This window comes from Cnephaeus nilssonii (genome assembly GCF_951640355.1).
Source record: "Cnephaeus nilssonii genome assembly, chromosome: 18".
NCBI classification, from domain to species: Eukaryota; Metazoa; Chordata; class Mammalia; order Chiroptera; family Vespertilionidae; genus Cnephaeus; species Cnephaeus nilssonii.
In genome coordinates this window covers 10683919-10703085 of record NC_137089.1, presented here as the reverse complement: position 1 = coordinate 10703085, position 19167 = coordinate 10683919, and the positions used below count along the sequence as shown (strand labels likewise).

General features: G+C 39.7%; 1 protein-coding gene across 2 annotated transcripts in view; it reads right to left on the bottom strand.

Moving 5' to 3' along the window:
- The window catches only part of CPQ (carboxypeptidase Q), a 372988-nt gene that overhangs the window by 119847 nt on the left and 233974 nt on the right, over positions 1–19167 (bottom strand). The window lies entirely within an intron of this gene.

Below are 19167 nucleotides of genomic sequence, written 5' to 3'. Positions count from 1 at the left end.
TTTAAGATGGAGCAAGAAAGGGCAAAAGAAAAATGAGTAAACGAAGGGTAAATGATTAACAGGAAGGCTAAACTACAGAGACAGTGCAATGATGACCAGATAAACAGACACAGCCCTGGACTTTAGGACATAGGGCCTCCCATCGGACTTTATGATATGTGCCCAGGCGTCACTCCACTGACTGCTTCCTGGGGGCAGGCTCCACGTCCACGTGGTCATGTCTCTTTACCTTCATTCTCTCTCTACTTTCCTTTCCCTTCTAGCCATAGGCATGCTCCCTTACCAGCCTGTGTTTCGGTTAGAGACCAAGGGCCTCTGTGGATTGATGGATCCACTCCTCAAAGCGAAGCTTCCCTTTGGCCCAGAGCACTAGAGAGGGGCCACTTCTGCTACGACCGACAAACACTATTATTGGCCTTATCTTGTTGGGTGCTGACCTACCAAGATTAAAAGCATAGTTTAGGGGCTCAAATCTGACAATGGAAACAATGAGTGCACAGAGGGAGACAGGCGAATGATGAGAGGTGCCACCGTATAGCATATTTGAGGATCTGCAAGTAGATACACCATGCAACACCCTTGAATACACACAGCAGGCAGCAGCCCCTGCAGAATTTGAAGGATGCACATCTGCCCATTTTCCATATGACTCCTACCTGTGCCCACTCAGAGACCTACCCCTACTCCTTCCAGGCCACTGACCAAAATCACTCCCCATTCTATTCTCTCTATCCACATTCCCCAGATTTAAATGTAGTAACCCTAAGTGCACTCACTAATACACCCATCCCCCACTTAATGACCTGTTTTTCATTGTGAATAAAACAGTACTCAGGGATGAATCAGGTGGGTTACAAGGCTAGAAGTGTGATTCAAAGGTCTGAATAATAGAAGTGTATTGTTTATCCCTCTAGCAAAGTCCATTCTAAAAATATGCTCTAATTATATAAAGCAATGAAGAGATGGCTGCCTCCGTCCTCCCTCCCCCCCCCCCCCCGTTCCCCCCAGCTTCCTGATTCATCCTCCCACCATCTCCCCAGGCTCTCCAGTGACTAGTGCTTTTCCTGCTGTCCTTCAATGACAGGCTGACTTCAGAGTAGGCTAAGATTTCAAATTAGGGATTTGTTTCTCCTTCAGTGCTGGGGGTTAGGGGTTGGAGCAGACCTGCTTCATAATTGCTAAGACAAATCAGTATACATTTTTCTAAGGCACAATATTGAAAGAATAAACAAACAAAAACAGATACTAACAATCTTTTAGTGAGGGATGATTATATTAAAGTTGCATTTACTAACGCTGGGCAGAATCACTGATAAGAACACATTTGCTTTGAATACTCGGGACTTTATAAGCTGATATGAAAATTGGGGTCATTTTTCAAGGATGGCAACAACATGATTTTGTGCGATAATCTTCCTGCTTGTGCAAATAATATCCTCTAAAAGCTAATAGACAACTTAGAAGCTGCATCGCCAACCTCTGAAGATACTGTGACTTGGGTCAAGAAGGCAATTAGCGGCTAATGCAGGTGCAGTGTCTAACCAGCCAGCAGTAGCTAAACCTTGAGAGAGAAGGAGGCAGACAAGAATACCTTTTCTCTTTTTAGGGCTCTACTCAGTACTTTTATGCCAGTGTTTCCAAACCTAGGATCATGAAAGGGACTCTATAAGTGAATTTCTTAAAATCATAGAACAAAATTATACCTTTATAGGTGAAACAGTTCCCTGAGTAAGTTAAATTTGTAACTTATTTATTTGCTCTGGGTTGGGGGAATATTAACTTAATACAGTAACATTGGTCATCTGTTATGTGTGGTTGTTACAAAACGTTGTGATGACCAAAATTTAAAAATAAGTCATCATTAATTAACAGATCTATCTATACATTTTCCTCAAAATTTTGCTAAGAAAATAAAGGTGAAAACAAGAAAAACTTGATGGTATAATGATTGGAGACCACTGGTCTTGGATAGTCTTAAAAGTCATGTTTTTCAGTTCTCCTCATCCCTTCCTCAATATTCTGTGACACTGGATGTCACAGATAGTCACTGTCCTCACTTAACAGTTCTCTCTCCAGATGCCAAGCATCAAGGTGAATAAGAGGTGTTTTGTTTTCTTAGTAAAGGACTAGAAGGACTTCTGGTTGCTCAAGCTGATGCAAGGGATGATGAAGGGATCCCTTTATCGTAAAACATGTAGAAATGCTTAGAAAGCAAGAACTTTAAAAACTATTGCATAGCATAACTCACAAAAAATAAAGGGAGAAGTGATAAATAAAGGAAGGAAGAGAGGAAATGAGGAAGAGAGGGAGTTAAAAGGGAAAGAGGAAGAAAAAGAAAAAAAGAGATGGGAAATATGAAAGTGAGACTGAGAGACATGGGCTACAGAATGAGATAGTTATGAGGACTGCAGAAGGAACGAGTAGAATTAGAGAGGGCAAAATTTGAGGCAATAATAACTTATAACATTACAGAATTCCCCCCCCCAAAAAAAAAAGATGAAGAGTTCTCAGATTAAAAAAGAAAAAAAAATCAGGGCAGGGGGAAAAACAAATATGATCTCAAACAAATCATAGTGAAAATATGGATCGCCATAGACACAATTAGACTGCTCAAGAGCAATGTTAGGAGCTAGAAGAAAATAGAGTAATATCTTCCAAATTCTGGAAGAAAATGACTGCCATATGTAATTCTACACACAACTAAACATCATTCAAAGGTTAAAAATAATTAAAGGCATTGTCAAATAAAACTGAGTGTTTACTATCACAGGACTGTATTAAAAAAACTACTGTGGGTTCTACTTCAAGAAGTTAATTGGACCAAAGGAAAGAAATAATAGTTAATAAAATGTCAATAAACATGTTGTTTATCTAATAAGTGGTGGTTATAAATAATAATAGCTAAAATTCACAAAACAGTTATTATGTGACAAGAACTGAACTAGATCATTTAATTACCATAATAAACCTATAGGTAGATATTATTATAATTCCCATTATACATATGAGGAAACTGAGGTATAGCATAAAAACAACTTGAAAAGTAACAGCCAATATGTGGCAAAGCCAAAAAAAGACAACAGCTAAATAATGAGAAATTCCAGGGTTTAAAAATAAGGCATAACTAAAATCCAAGTCAATAATATATAATATATATATATATATATATATATATATATATATATATATATATATATATATAATGGCAGAAGGTATTTTGGAGAAATTTATAATTGCTATATTATTTAAAACCTGTGACATTTTAATAGTAACCACTAAAATAATAGAAAGAAATCTATACATTTCCAAATAGAAAAGGGAAAAATATGAAGACAGTAAAAGAAATACCAATGAATCTAATAGAAAGGGGGAAAGGAGAAAAAAGACAAAAATAGCAACTTTAAATAGAAAAAAGTTAGAAAATTACTGAAATATAAGTAATCATAATAAAGATAAATAGGACAAAGGATCCTATTAATTAGTATTGTGAGACTGAATATTTAAAAACCTAACTATATGCTGTTTACAACAGAATCAACTAAAATGTAATAATCTAGGTAAGCCAGAAGTAAAGAAATAGAAAAATAAAAGTAACCAAAAGATTACTGATTCCATGATATTAATATAAGGTAAATAAGCTTGTAGGGAAAATAGCCAAAATATGGAAGCAACCCAAGTGCCCTTCAAAAAATGAGTGGATAAAAAGTGGTGGTACATTTATACAATGGAATATTGCTTAGTCATAAAAAAAATGAAATCTTTCCATTTGCTAGGTGAATTAAGTCAGTTAGAGAAAGACAAATACCATATGATCTTACTTATATGTGGAATCTAAAGAACAAAATAAATGAACAAACAAAATTGAAACAGACTCAGATACAGAGAACAGACTGATGGTTGACAATGGGAGAGGGGCTGGGGGATGGATGGAAAAGGTGAAGGGATTAAGAAGTACAAATCTGTAGTTACAAAATAGTCATGGGGATGTAAAGTTCACCATCCTATATAATAAAAGGCTAATATGCAAATTGTCCCCTCCGGAGATTCACTGACCAGGAGCTTGACTGCTCATTATGATGTGCGCTGACCACCAGGGGGCGGTGTGGAATGAAGGAAGGCCCTGGCTGGCAGCAGAAAGGCCCTGATCAGCCCTGATCACCGGCCAAACCTAGGGACCTACCCGTGCATGAATTTCATGCACTGGGCCTCTAGTAGGAAATATAATCAATAATATTGCAATAACTATGTATAGTGCCAAGGTGGATACTGGAACCATCGGGGAAACACTTTGGAAAGCACATGCTTGACTAACCAATATGCTGTACACCTGACACCAATACAAAATAATACTGAATGTGAACTATAATTGAAAAATAAAAAATGAAGTTCTGCCTTTGTTCTACATTAAAAATAAGAAGAGTAAAGTCGTTAGGCTCAACTATATAAAGCAACAAAGCCTCAAACTATAAAGTTAAACCTATAGAAATTCAAGAAGAAATTTATAAAATCACAATCCTAGTGGGATATTTTGATATATTTCTATCAAAAACAGATGAATCAAGCAGATAAAAAACTAGTAATAAGACAGTAGTTTTGAACAATTAGTAAGATTACTCTGATGAACATATTTTCAAGAAAAACATTGACCATGTAATAAGCCAAAATGAAGTCTCAGGGTATACAAAGGAGTGGTATGGTATAAACCCTGTTTAGCAATCGCTATGCAATGAAATTGGAACTCAATAACTCAATAGTAATCCATATTTTTGAAAACTTAAAGCTATAATAATCAAAGAGTCAAAGAAGAAATCATAATGAGAATTCTAATATATTTAAGTAAATGGCCATTAAGGCACTATTTCCAAACGTGTGGAAAGTGGCTAATTCAGTGCTCCCAGTGTGGCCTTAAAGGTGTGTTAAAAAATAGGAAAGACTAAAAGTTAATGGGTTAAACCTTCATTTCAAGAAGATAAAGTAAGTAACACAGAATAAACTCTAATACAAAAGAAAATAATATCATTTGCGTAAGTCAAAATCAGAAAAGTTTTATGATAGTTTTTGAATTATAGACACAGAATAAGGTTAAAATAATAAGAACACTGGTTATAACTGCAGAGGGAAAAAGGGATGAATTGTGAAGAGGTGAGGTGAAAAATAGGTTTCAATTGCATTGGTAATTTTTTATTTCTTTTGTTTTCAATCCTCACCTGAGAATATTTTTCCATTGATTTTTTTTTTTTTTTTTTTTTAGAGTGAGAATGGAGGGGAGAGAGGAAGGGGACAAAGAGAGAGAGAGAGAAACATCGAAGAGAGAGAGAAACATAGATTGAGAGAGAGACATTGATTGGTTGCCTCCAGTTCTCACCCCTACCGGGCTGGGGATTGAGCCTGCAACTGCGGTATGTGCCCTTGACTGAAGATGAACCCGTGACCCTTAGGTGTGGGGGCCAACGCTCTAACCACTGACCAAACTGGCCAGGGCAATTTTTATTTCTTAAGTATGTCCCAGTTTTAAATAAAAGGGTAAAGAAAAACCTAAAGAGAAACATTAACAATAAAGAAATGAGCTTTTCCACTTTTGTCAGTTGTAAGTAGCACCAGGTAAAGGAATGAGAATAATTCCTACCTTCTAGACTCAATGAGAGCTCATCCCAGCCCTTAGCTCAGAGTTTGGTACAATGCTCTAGACGAACTAACTGCCACTGTTACTTCATCCTTAATCAGAAAGCGTCTACTCTCCTCCTCACATTAGTCTAAGAGCTGGATGAGAAATCGCATGTTGATCCTACTTCATTTAAGTCCTAAAGCAAGGGCATTCACTGCTACTGTCCATTATGTTTTCTAACAAATAAAACTTTATACATGGGTAATCAGTAAAATGTTGCTACTGTTATAAAATGTCATAGGGCATTAGTGATGTTTTTCTTACTATAACCTCTCTCAGGTCACCTTGCCTCCCTGTGTCTGAAATCGCTTCACCAAAGAGCTCCATTTGAATTCCGAGTCAGTGAGAGCACACTGCCGGTAGCAGCACCATGTGCCACGGACTTTTCATCTTGGCAACTCTGATAGATAGATATGTGTTTGATGCATATAACAGCCCTGCAAGCACACTGCCATTTATTTTACTGATAAGGAGCTAAAACACAGATAGGTCCAGTCCCCTGCCCGAGATAGACAACCCTCAGCGGGCTGCTTTGAGGATTTAAAAAGGTCGTAAGATAACCCATAAATTTTGGTTCTCTCCTCCCTTCTCCCAGGTGTTGAATTAATGTTTGTTGATATATGGTTCAATTAATGTCGGTTTATTATATTAAATGAAAATATAAGATACATGGTTCTTTTGGTATATGTTTGGCATTTTTATCACAAATCTCTGCTTTATAAATTTAGCCACTGTTCTTTTGCAGCAACATATAGTCAAGTTCCAGGAAGGCAATCCATTAAAAAATTCCTCTTTCTCCTCATTTGTGCCCAATAATGAGATTCAAATGATTTCATCTAAAATTATTCAACGATGAAAGATAAATTCATATTTCTCTCTTTCAGAAAAGGGATAATTCCAGAATGAAATTCATAAAATATCCTTTGTTCCAACGTGCTGCCTGAAACAAGTGAATATGGATGGCTAAATGGATATATGGTCTGGTGATGAGAACAGAAATATAACCTCTGAAACATTTCCTGACATATATTTTCCCATTCACATTAATCAAAGCAAAAACTCACAACAGTTTCAATCAGATTTTAAATATATTCCTTTTAAAAAATACCATTATTATAGAGAAAGAACAGTAATAAAAGCCCCAGAGGTCGTCTTCAGTTGATATGCATGAGGACCTTCTAAGACTGCCTAGAAATTGTGGGGTTTTGACTATTTTAAAAAATGGAAAGATTACTTGAGAATTCACTCAGCAGGGCAAGTTGCAAACAGTAAGCACTAAATTTGATTCTTTGTTTTCTCTCCCTTTTTTTCTATATTTTAAACAATTTACTTTCTAGTACAATATGAAGCCTTCGACAGCTATTTCCTGTTTTTACTATTATTTTTCTTCCTCAGGAGTGTTATAAATTCTTCCACTAGTATATACAGTGTTACTAGGTCAAGGACATTGGTAGAGAGAGCAAAGTGAACAGAAAAAAATGAAGCTCTTGACTTTGGGTGGTAAAACACACAATGCAATATACAGTATTGTGTTATAGAATCATACACTTGGAGCTTATATAATACTAGAGGCCTGGTGCACAAAATTCGTGCACTCGGGAAGGGGGGGGTCCCTCAGCCCGACCTGTGCCCTCTTGCAATCCGGAAGCCCTTGGGGGTGTCTGACTGACAGCTTAGGCCCGCTCCCTATGGGCCTCCCTTAGCACTGCCGCAGAGGCCTCTGTGCTTGCCAGCCGTGAGCCCAGCTCAGGGCTTCTGGCTGAGCGGCGCTCCCCCTGTGGGAGTGCACTGACCACCAGGGGGCAGCTCCTGTGTTGAGCGTCTGCCCCCTGGTGGTCAGTGTGCATCATAGCGACCGGTCGTTCTGCTGTTCGGTCAATTTGCATATTAGCCTTTTATTATATAGGATTCTTAATCAATGCAACCCCAATAAATTTAATTTAAAAATTTTAAGTATCTTAACATTTAAAAGAAAAAAAATTCCATCCCCATGTCCTGTGTTATTATAATTCTGCACAACAGTTATGAAGCATCTATTAACCTTTTGCACTCGGATGTCAAGTGTGACTCAACACGATTAGCATCGGTAGCAGTAATTCAAAATTACTCTTTGAATGTATCAATAATTTGAAATATAAAAAAATCCAAATAAATAAGTTTGTATGAAAAGAAACTCCAGTTTTTTATTCTACTGCCATGCTTTGTAAAATCTGGGGTATTTAAAAAATTAAATCCCGAGTAGAATAAAGGAATCGAGAAAAAAGCAAGCGAGTGCAAAGGGTTAAGTGTTTTTTCTATAGCAATGAGGAGAGAATCATAGATATACTCATGGATGATGAGTATACTAGGGTGATTGTTTGTGAATTTGGCTCCCCCATCTATTGTTATTTTATTATGAGAACTTCTCTACCTTGGGGATGGCCATGCCCAAGCTGAACTGTGCAATGGGATACAGACATGAAGATACAAAAGATAAAGACAATTCTGAGAATATATTCTCTGCTGGAACATTCCTACCCATTGTTTTGGCAATTAATACTAATAATAATGGTTGCTATTATTGACAATTTAGTGGGATGGGGTGGGCATGACAGAAACTGTCTAAATTATTTCAAATCATCCTATCAACTATTCAAGAGAAATCGTTCCCATTGTAAAAAAGAGGAAACTGAGATTTAAATGGTTAAATCATTTGTCAAACATAATACAGCTACTAAGTAGCACAGAAGGATGTGAGTCCAAGATAGTCCAACCGAGTATATTGTTACTCTGCTGTCCTTACTGCCTCTCATTTACCTGCAGATTTTGAGATATTTAAGGGTTAAGGAAGGAGGTTTTCAAGAGTTGAAAGATCCATGAGATCTGGGTCACATTGTACAGTCTGGAGATGTTGGTGTCAGGCAAGCACATGAGCTGGGCATCAGCTCTTCAGTGATGATTACCCAGTGTAAGGAGAGTGTTAGCAGGAGTACAAATCAGCAATCTTACAATGTGAACTTCTCTTATTACTTTATGTGGCCTGCTGTTACCATCACATACCTCGTAGAAACTCTGTTCCTAGCACTTGATTTTGAAGATGTTCACAGAGTTGAAAGGGCCTAAAAATGAACTAAGCTAAGCCCTTCCTCATCTTCTAGCAGAATTTTTAAAATCCAGTTAACCATAAAGTATATTTTCTTGTTTCTTTGTTTGCAGACCTCTGTTGTAGCCAAGTTTACGGGAAGGGAATTCATCCTAAGCTGGGTAAACCACAGCTTTGCAAATGCAGCATTAGCGCAATGTAGAGAAGTGTGTAGGCGAAGAACACAGCATGCTTGGGAACCCCATCACTTCCTCCTTGGTTTAACATAGAGAGGTGAAAGCTGGCCTGCCAACCACGTAGCAAATAAAATGTTCCCAGAACTCCAAAGTTGTAGTTTTCCAGGCTCGATATAGCTGAGGTCTCCCCACTCCATTTTCCTGCGTCTCCATTCTATTCATCACACTTCTTTACGGATTAAAAGGTTAACATACCCAGTTATCTTTATTTTAGAAAGAAGTTCTATCATGCCAATTTTATGCTTAAAATCTTCAATGCCTCTCACTGCCTATTGCACCATGCCAATTAAGGAACCTTTGCCTGGTTCAGTTTTGCATCCAATACCCTTTACAAACTGATCCTCGTCTTTCATTTGACTCATTTCCCACCTCTCTGCAATCACCTATTGCTCTAGGCTTACAAAATTTACTCCACTATCCAAACTATGTACTTTCACAAGCTCTACTTTTGTTCTTTCTCCTTCCACCTCCCACTCAATCAAGACTTAGCTCAAACTCAAATGTCTCTGTCCATGTGAAGCCATTGCTGCCTGACTTTGATCCTTGATGGGAGGACCTGTACCCTCCCATTTTACTTGCCTGACATGAAGTGGGTGTTCAATATTTATTACAGAAATAGGAGCTCTCCTTGTGGAATATTACTTGACCAGTAAGAAGAATGAAATCGTACCATTTGCAGCAACACAGATAGACCTAGAGGGTATTATGCTAAGTGAAAGAATTAAGACAGAGAAAGACAAAAACTATATGATTTCACTTACATGTAGAATCTAAAGAGCAAAATAAGTTAACAAACTAAACAGAAACAGACTCATAGATACAGAGAACAGACTGCTGGTTACCAGATGGGAAGAGGGTTGCGGAGCCGGATGAAAAAGGTGAAGGGATTAGCAAGTACAGATTGGTGGTCACAAAATGGTTCTGGGGATGTAAAGTATACCATAGGGAATATAATTAATAATTGTAATGACGATGTGTGGCGCCAGGTGGGTACTAGAATTATCAGGGGGGATTAATTTGTAAATTGTAAAAATTCTTATCTGCTACACTAAATACCTGAAACTAATATGAACTAATACTGAAAGTCAACTGTAATTGAAAAATAATAAGTAAAATTAACGTTTAAAAAGTCAGGATCAAAAGGTGCTCAGAGAAACTTAAAGCAAACAACCATCTACACAGTAAAATTCAAATTTATAAAATTAAATGTAATATTGAGGCAAGTATTTTTTTTTTTTTCTAAGACTTAAAACAAGTTAACTTCTTGGACAATTTCACAACAGGTACATTGCTGCTTGAAAGTATTGAGAAACAGTGCTTACCAACATACCTTTCCCAGGGCTGCCAGTCTCCCTTCCCGTGTTCATAAAATAATTGTGGAGGAAGAGCATGCAAAATTGGTGTCGGGAGAATTTGTGGAATGTTTTAAGATAAAAATTCCTTTTAGAAAAGAAAAGTTATACCAAATTCTGATTCATGTAGGGCCATAGGAAAGCTTGGCAGAGAGAACCCTTAGCATATGTCAAACATTTTCAATAACATTACATTCATTTTAATAAAATGGGCTCAGACCGTGTGGATAAGAAACTAGGTGTTGGGCGGAACTGCCCCTGGGGTGGGTCCAAGTGCTCTTCAAGAGGAAATATAAGAGCAATCTCTACCAAGCCAAGAAAGGAATCTTTGCATGGTTCTATCTCATCAATATTCTGGCAAGATCCCCAAAATAACCTAGAAAATCTAGAATAAAAACAAATACAAAGCCTTTGTACTCAGGTTCTCAAAATATAGTTGGGCAAGTATTCTTGGATTCTTCTTCAGTTCTGCCAATACCAATAATGCCCAGAGCAGTGTTTCCCAGAGCACACTTCATCCATGGAAGACTATCCCAACAAATGCTTGTTGATGAATAAAAAAAATTACTAAGAGGAAGTTTCTCAAACTTACTTGACTACAGGTCACTTTTTCCCCCTGCATTCACATCTTGATATCCTGAGAATGAGTGTTACTAGAAACAGACTGGGAATGCTGTTCCAGTAAAACATCATTGTAAGGTACGTAAGAATATTGGGTATGGAGTCAGGCTGCCTGGATTTAAATTTTTTTTATGTAATAGTTGTGTGACCTTGGGCAGGGTATTTAGGTTTTCTTTCTCCAGTTTCCTTTTCTACAAAACGGATATAACAAGACTATCTACTGCTTGGCATTATTGCCCCGAAGTAGACAGAACCTATTCAGAGTGGAGTCCTTAGCACAATGTCTACAGCATAGTAACAGTCAGTAAATGTCAGTTTTAGACCTGTCATTATGGCCTAAGCCAGGGTGAGGTCCTTTCTAAGTGGGATCTCCTTTTTAGATGTAGGCTAGTCCCAAATTGGCTTTAGGGCTCTAGCTCCACCTTTTAGGTTGCCATTTCATTGGCAGTTGTTCATTTTTCTCGCTCAGTTATTCTGGACTAGAAGCCCAGTGCACGAAATTCGTGCACGGCGGGGGGTTGTCCCTCAGCCCAGCCTGTACCCTCTCCAATCTGGGACTCCTGGAGGGATGTCCGACTGCCCGTTTAGGCCCGATCCTGGTGGGATCGGGCCTAAACGGGCAGTCGGACATCCCTCTCACAATCCAGGACTGCTGGCTCCCAACTGCTTGCCTGCCTGCCTTCCTGATTGCCCCTAACCGCTTCTGCCTGCCAGCCTGATCACCCCCTAACCACTCCACTGCCAGCCTGGTTGATGCTTAACTGCTCCCCTGCCAGCCTGTTTGCCCCCAACTTCCCTCCTCTGCCGGCCTGGTCACCCCTAACTGCCCTCTCATGCAGGGTTGATCACCTCCAACTGCCCTCCCTTGCAAGCCTGGTCCCTCTCAACTGCCCTCCCTTGCAGGCCTGGTCCCTCACAACTGCCCTCCCTTGCAGGCCAGGTGCCTCCCAACTGCCCTCTCCTGCTGGCCATCTTGTAGTGGCCATCTTGTGTCCACATGGGGGCAGGATCTTTGACCACATGGGGGCAGCTATATTGTGTGTTGCAGTGATGATCAATCTGTATATTACTCTTTTATTAGATAGGATAGAGGCCTGGTACAGGGGTGGGGGCCAGCTGGTTTGCCCTGAAGGGTGTCCCTGATCAGGGTGGGGTTCCCTTGGGGTGTGGGGCGGCCTGAGTGAGGGGTCTGTGGTGGTTTGCAGGCCAGCCACGCCCCCTGGCAACCCAAGCGGAGGCCTTGGTATCTGGAATTTATTTTCCATCTACAATTGAAACTTTGTAGCCTGGAGTGGAGCCAAGCCTGCTGCTCCCTCCGGGGCGGCAGCCATTTCTGTGGCAGTTAATTCACCTTCTACAATTGAAACTTTGTAGCCTTAAGCGGGTGAGCCCAGCCAGGGTGTGCGGAAAGCTTTGCTTCCCCTGTTGCCGCCGGCAACCCTGGCCTGCTCTCTCAAGCTCCATTCTGCCGCCATTTGTTTGAATTTGTTTACCTTCTATAATTGAAACTTTGTAGCTTGAGTGGAGGCTTGGCTTGCTCTGTTACCTGGGAAACCTTGCTCTCTGTGGCTGTAGCCATCTTGGATGGGGTTAATTTGCATACTCGCCCTGATTGGCTGGTGGGCGTGGCTTATGTAGCGGAGTGATGGTTAATTTGCATATTACCATTTTATTAGAGAGGATTAGACTTCCTGTGACTTTTACAAGGGAGGTGTGACCAGGGCCTGGGAGAAGGCAACCCTCTTTCTCCATGGATCTCCACCTCTGAGAGAGAACCCACTGTATTCGAAATGGCTTCACCCAAGCTTTGGGCTGTGCCCCCCGGGGTACTCTGGGCCTAGGAGGCTGGTGTCTCCTGCGTGACTCTTCTACTTCCTGCCTTGCCCTGCTGTCCCTGTTAACAGAGTGCTTGTGGTAATGGCGACACAATAATCGTTCCTTACTTTCGATTTTTTTGGAGGGTTTTCTTCTGATTATTAAAGTAACACATGCTTATTTTACAAAAATCCAATGTTATATTAATATAGCAGGTAAAAAGTGAGCATCTCCTGAAATTCTATTACCCCCGCCCCCCCCCCCCCCACCCCAATTCCAAGACTGTTACTGCCAACAACTTTTCCCTCATTTTTAATGATGTGCAGGACTAGAAGCCCTAAACTCTACTGGGAATTCTTCATTGTTCCCATATTGCTTCCATATAGCACCTTTATGAAGGTGCCCTACTCAGACAAGCCATGCTGGTTCCTCCCTTCACCAGGTGCCCAAAGTGATTTGTATATACTCAATTAAAGAACTTATAACAATTTCATTAAAAAATTTTAATTAAATGTCTCTCCCACTTTAAGGGCGTCAAGGACCATGTCTCATTCCTCTCTGGTACAGGCACCTGGCATATTGACAAGCAGTCGGCACACAACAAGTATTTGTTGAGTGAATGAGTAAAGGAATATATAAATAAAACATTTTTCTAACACAGGGGCTTTCAAGCTCTCTGATAATCACCATCAGGATGCCCATGTTCAAATTTCTCTAGAAAGATGTTTAATATGTGTATCCCATATTTCAACAACCAGGTAGTGCTGCTCATTCTAATGTGTTTCCCTTGGTAAGGCCTTAAAACTCAAAATTCTAACTTGACAGAAAATAGTAAAGTTGGAAATATTTTGGGATGGATGATGGTTTATTTTATGAATTCCAAATGGATATTTTGAAGCATAACATCTTTGGCCTTTAGTTGTGTCCACTGACACTAGACCATTCCAAGGGGAGACATTTCACACAAACAGTTTCAAGTCCAGTAAACCACAGAAACAAGAAAGCATTCAATAGCATTTCACAGCAAATAGCCTTCTGTTGACAGTTACTCAGGAATGACTGATTATATTTGTGAAGGACAAATATCTCTCCTGTTAGATTAATTAAATATAGGTATAGCTGATGGCTTGGGCAAAAGAGTGAATCTGTAAGAATAGAGAACGGCCTGACTAGCGTGGTTCAGTGGTTGAGCACTGACCTATGAAGCAGGAAGTCACAGTTCGATTCCTGGTCAGGACACATGCCCAGGTTGTGGGATCGATCCCCAGTGGTGGGGGGGGGGGGAGGGCATGTGGGAGGCAGCCAATCAATGATTCTCTCTCATCACTGATGTTTCGATCTCTCTCTCCCTTCCTTTCTGAAAAAAAAAAAATTATTTAAAAAAAAAGAATAGTGAAAGAAGAGAACAACGGAGAAGAGACAAGAAGGATGAATCGTAGAACAATATTCCTAAATATCAGAAAGCCCCACCGCACCAACCCTTCAAATTAACAAGCTCCACTGAGAGACTGCAGCAGGCATGCTGTATGACATGCCATCCAAGTATCAGCAGTCAAAAGGAGTCTCATTTTCTTGGAAAAAAGTTTGCCATGGAGCTTTCATATTTCACCAATTAAACAGCTTGGGCTCAATGTAATTAAGTAATATAATGATGGACCCATGTCTTGGCCTCTAGCCTAAAGTCCTATTTCTTATTCAAGTTTATCAGTAACTGTCATCTAGAACTTAAGTGGCACACGCTGAACCCCAATCTTCATATTCAAACACATAGGCGATCTACAAATAGAAATCCACACTCATTTTAATTTTTAAATGAAAGAGTAAGGCTCAGTGGGTAATCACAGAAGTGAGGTACTGAGTGGAAGTGAAAGCAGGAAGTGACCAGGATAAATCTGGACTCCTGAATATTTAGAATGAAAACGTATAAAAGTAAAGGAGACAAAAACAGATCCAGAGACAAGCATCGATCAGATGCTCAAACCTCAGAGGGAAGGGAGGGGAGGATGGGGGTAAAGGGGAGAGATTAACCAAAGGACTTGTACGCATGCATATAAGCATAAGCAATGGACGCAAACAACAGGGGGTGAGGGTGAGGGCAGGATTGTGGGGTGGGGGGTGGGACATTGGGGGGTATAAGGACACATTTGTAATACCTTAATAAAGGGAAAAAAAAAGTAAAGGAGTCACAAGATTTCTATCGTACAAGAGATGGCAACTTAAAGAGTAAAGAGAAAGGATATTTAGGGATACCATAGCAGCTGGCTCTGGAGTTACATCAGTATAACTAACATGTTAAGTTAGGAGGCAAAGTAATCACTGATGGGAATGAGGCTACAAAATGTATCATCCTCCCTTGCATAAAAACATGCTACTGATGGAGTCATGCTTACTAAGTAATAAAAATTAACATTTAATGGTACTTGGGTTGGGTTAGGTACTGGTCTAAGTACATTACGTAAACAGATTAGTTAATTTTCAAAGCAACCCTATGAGGTAGGAACTATTAATATCCTATTTCAGAGATGAGAACATTGAGGCATAGAAAGGCAAAGTAACTTGCTTAAGGCCACATAGGTAGTAAGTTGCAGAGCTGGGATTTGAACCCACACAGTATGCTTTTTAAACAGTATACCATGCATTCTGCCTCTTAACACTTACTCAAAAGAAATGGTAGTCTCTATTTTAGAGTTTTATTCATACGTGTACAGAGGTTTTCCAGAAATATGTAAGACAGTTAAGCCCTGAATTAAAGGAATGATTACTAGCCATCAAAAGCTACTGAAGTCAGAGGACTTTCAAAGCTGGAAAAGATACGTCACCTTTGCCTGGTGTGACATTTATCCATGCAAGCGAATCCAACTCAATTAGCGGTGATCTAGAGTCCTATGCTGAGTACTAAAGAAGTAAGATCCAAAGCCTAGAGAAGACATGATTTTTATTCCCATCGAAAGCAGATAAAATACCCTAAAAGCTTATAGTTGAACTAGAGGCCCGGTGCACGAAATTCGTGCACGGGAGGGTGTGTGTTCCTCAGCCCAGCCTGCACCCTCTCCAATCTGGGACCCCTCGAGGGATGTCCGACTGCCCGTTTAGGCCCGATCCCGGTAGGATCGGGCCTAAACGGGCAGTCGGACATCCCTCTCACAATCCAGGACTGCTGGCTTCCAACTGCTCGCCTTCCTGCCTTCCTGATTGCCCCTAACTGCTTCTGCCTGCCAGCCTGATCACCCCCTAACCACTTCCCTGCCAGCCTGATTGATGCTTAACTGCTCCCCTGCCAGCCTGATTGCCCCTAACTGCCCTCCCCTGCAGGCCTGGTCCCTCCTAACTGCCATCCCCTGCAGGCTTGATTGCCCCCAACTGCCCTCTCTTGCAGGCCTGGTCCCTCCCAACTGCCCTCCCCTGCTGGCCATCTTGTGGCGGCCATCTTGTGTCCACATGGGGGCAGCCATCTTGTGTGTTGGAGTGATGGTCAATTTGCATATTGCCCTTTTATTAGATAGGATAGAGGCCTGGTGCACGGTGGGGGCCGGCTGGTTTGCCCTGAAGGGTGTCCTGGATCAGGGTGGGGGTTCCCTTGGGGTGTGGGGCGGCCTGGGTGAGGGGCCTGTGGTGGTTTGCAGGCCAGCCACACACCCCGGGGACCCAAGCGGGGGCCCTGGTATCTGCAATTTATTTATCTTCTATAATTGAAACTTTGTACCCTTGAGCGGAGGCCAGGGCAGGCCGGGGGTGGAGGGGAAGCTTGGCTTCCTCCATTGCCGGGGGCAACCCAAGCCTCTGGCTGGCTCCAGCTCCGTGGCTGCCGCCATATTTGTTGGGTTAATTTGCATACTCGCTCCTGATTGGCTTGTGGGCGTGGCTTGTGGTTATAGCAGAGGTACAGTCAATTTGCATGTTTTTCTTTTATTAGATAGGATAGAGATGAAGAAAATGAAGCCCAGAGGATTCAAATGACCTGGCCAAGGCTAAATAAAGTAGTTTGTGGCACAGTGACCTAAAATTCAGTTCAAATTGGTCCGGTTCTCTTTGCACTCTACCATTCTGATTCCAATCAAGCTGGCGGAACACACTGAAATAAAATTAACTTCCAAAATAATTACCTATGACTTCTAAGGAGGGAGATGTATGATATCTCACGGTCTCATCTCTAGGACCTGCTTCATTCCGGAATGAAGTTTAGGGCAGAGAGAACAAATAGCCAAGGGAATGATTTTTAAGGGAAGGGAGAGGAGGAAAGAATTCACACACAGAGTCTTCTCTGAAGGACTGTGTGTTTTCCAGTTTTATTTGCTGGACTTTATCTTTCTCAAAACTTACCCAATTCTATAAGCAGACTTTGAAATGATGTCTATATTTGTAATTATGTGTGTAGTTACATGTGTACATCTTCAACTCAAAATAATATTGAATGTAACCTGTAACTGAAAAATAAAATTTAAATTAAAGGACAGAGGATATGCTTTATATCTCTCTGTATGCCCAGATTTTACAAGATGCGTTCACATAGTAGGTTCTCAGTAGGGTGATGATGTTAAAAGTGTATATACAATATAAGGCTTCCAGTTAGATTCCTTTCCAAAAACATGACCCTGTATTAGGTCTCCTAGAGATTTCTTTATTAGTTTATTTTATTTGGGGAAATTTTATGCCTCCCTCACCTCCAACCCACCAGATGACATTTGGCAATGTCTGGAGACATTTTTGGTTGTCACAATTTGGGGGGAGATGGTGCTATGAGCATTTAGTAGGTAAAAGCCAGGGATACCTCTAAACATCCTACAACACACAGAACATACCTCACAACAAAATCATCTGGCCCCAAATGTCAGTAATGCCAAGGTTGGGAAAATACTGGTCTATTTTAGAAGTAAAAATAAATGAATAGCAATCTTTCCATTTCTCCATTTTAAAAATACACACAAAAAAACATAAATCAAAATGATATACCAAAAATTTGCCTCAAGCAAGACTACTGTTAAGATAAACTATTATTTAATGGGTCAATTTACAGGGCTAGAGGGGTTCATTAAAGGCTGGATAAAAAGAATAAATTTAAACACATAAATACTTAAGTAAGCAATGGAAAGCCTACAACGAAAGTGATCTTTACTACATCTGAAACTGAAATTTCTCCACTGTTGTAATAGGAAACATTCTGCTAACAAGGCATTAAATTCAGACACAGAACTCTCATTTCAGACTATTTTATTATTTCTAACCTCATTCAAAATCCACCTTTTGGACCAGTACACAAAGAAAAAAAAGGTCATAAAAATAAAATGCTTTCACCATTAGCCATTCATTTTTATGTCTGCTCATCTCTTCCATGTTTAGGTTTACCTGGAAGGTTCAATATTTAAACCTGGATTCCTAATTATGGCTAAAGGAATCATTCATTCAGCCCTACATTTCTTTCTTTGACTTCTATCATACAAAGAAAACTAACAGCCTGATAATTTCCTTGAAATGAACAAGGAATTAAAAAAGTTAAAGTGGAAGGAATGCTTCCAGATTCATTTTATGAAGCCAAACATTACCCTGATACCAAAACCAAACAAAGACATTATGAAAAATAAAATCACAGGCAAATATTCTTGATACCACAAAGTTACCTACTTGACACTACAAAGTTACATATACTATACTCCAAAGACACAATAATCAAAATAGTATAGTACTAGCATAAAAACATATATACATAGATCAATGTTTAGAATAGAGAGCCTATTAATAAATCCTTGTTTATAGGTCAATTAATCTACAGCAAAGGAAGCAAAGATATACAATGGGTAAAGACAGTCTCTTCAAAGGGTGCTATTAAGAAAACTAGACAGATACAATTAAAATTATAAAACCAGACCACTTTCTTACACTGTGTACAGAAATAAACTCAAAATAAAGATTAAATGTAAGACTGGAAACCATAAAACTCCTAGAAGAAAACATAGGCAGTAAACTCTTTGAGAAGGTTCTTAGAAATATATTTTTGGATGTGTCTCCTTGAGTAAAGGCACAAAAGAAAAAATAAACAAATGGGATTATATCAAACTAAAAAGTTTTTGCACAGCAAAGGAAATCATCAACAAAACAAAAAGACAACCTACTGCATGGGAGAAGATATTCTAAGTGATACATCCCATAAGGGTTAATATACAAGATATATAAGAACTTATGTAACTAACACCCCCCCCCAAAAAAAAAATCCAATTTAAAAATGGGCAAAGAACAGTAAATAGACATTTCTCCTAACAGGACATAGAGATGGCCAACAGATATATGAAAGGATGGCCAACATTATTAATCACCAGGGAAAAGCAAATTAAATCCACAAGGAGAGATCACATCGCACCTGTTAGGATGGCTATCATCAATAAATCAACAAATAACAAGTGC